Source organism: Arachis duranensis, chromosome 4 (assembly GCF_000817695.3).
Source record: "Arachis duranensis cultivar V14167 chromosome 4, aradu.V14167.gnm2.J7QH, whole genome shotgun sequence".
Lineage (NCBI taxonomy): Eukaryota > Viridiplantae > Streptophyta > Magnoliopsida > Fabales > Fabaceae > Arachis > Arachis duranensis.
The window spans coordinates 21371335-21372734 of record NC_029775.3 but is presented as its reverse complement, the minus strand read 5'-3'; positions in this window follow the sequence as shown (position 1 = coordinate 21372734).

The following is a 1400-nucleotide window of genomic DNA, read 5'->3' as shown; positions in this document are numbered from 1 at the left end:
CTTAATTAAGAAAATAAAAAAGCAAATGATTCAAATAGTGAATACATCAACTTTTATTCGTTCATCATTTTTGTGTGTATAACATATCAATTAGAAGCAACATTCTATGAGGAACCCTAACCCCAACCCCAACCCTATCATCATCTTTTGAATTTCCCTAAATCGATGCTAGTTGCGGTTCTTTCTCTACTCGCGCTGAATCATTCCCTCTCTCTTCGCGTTCCTCTATACAACAACCTCTCTACTCATGGTTCGTGGTGCGTGTTCTATCAATTGATGACTCCGTCGTTGAATCTCTGATGCCAATTCTTGAAGGAGCTCAACGGCGAGTCTGATTTAGAAGCGTAGTCTCATCGGACGGTTACATCTCCATATGCGGCTTCGGTTTTCTTCTCTCCGGTACTTTGTAATTCACACACACACACACACACACACACACACACACACACACACACACACACACACACACACACTCTCCTCTTTGTGTTGTCGTTTAATGCATTTATGGATGCTAATGTGATGTCATTTTGAGGCAGAGAAAATGTGATGCCGTTTACACTCACACTTACACTCCTTTTTCCGCCGTGTCTTGACGATTGTGGTTATTTTTTTCTTCACTCGCAGCATTGCCAATCTCAAAACTGAGGTCCTTGTTACTTACAGTTATTCTGGTTATATTTAAATAGAAATTCAGTGAAACTTATGCATAATAGTATGATTAGCGAAAGAGAGAGGATAATAAAAACCAGAGGTGGTGGCTCTGAACTGCAATGCACTGAATTATTAGTTAGGAATACTTTTTTAAGGTCAACTTGTATTGCCTTGTGATAGGAATTTCACTAATGAATTTTTCTTTTTTTCAAGGGACTCAGAAAGCAGCATTTATAGAAAGAGAGAGGGAATATCAATTTTTGGCTGTGAGTAGCTTTTTTTTCTTATTTAATCTGGTGACAAAATCTAACTTGTAAACTGTTCAATTATAATTTGATATAATTTGTCCTCCTCAGGTCATTCCTAAATCACTAGATGAGGATCTCTTCGTCAATCCGGCAGTATGTGACTCAACCTTTAAATCTTAGTAATCTTTTATTATCTTAAGTAACAATGGTTGTTATTTATAATGCTAAAATTAAATATTCAATGCTAATATTTTATTTATGGTTTTGATGAGAAATTACTACTTAATTATTTCTAGTCCTGTAAAATCACTCCAGTGTTTTATTGTTATAATATATTCTTGTGGTAGAAATAGATAGCCAACCAGCAGAAGCCTTCACAAAATGATGTGAATTTTAGGCTTGTTATTTAATTATTGTTGGTGAAATTTCAATTTGGAAAATTCAACATTGGATCCATCTCAGTAGTAAAATTCAATTCTAGAGTTGAACACAAATGGAAAA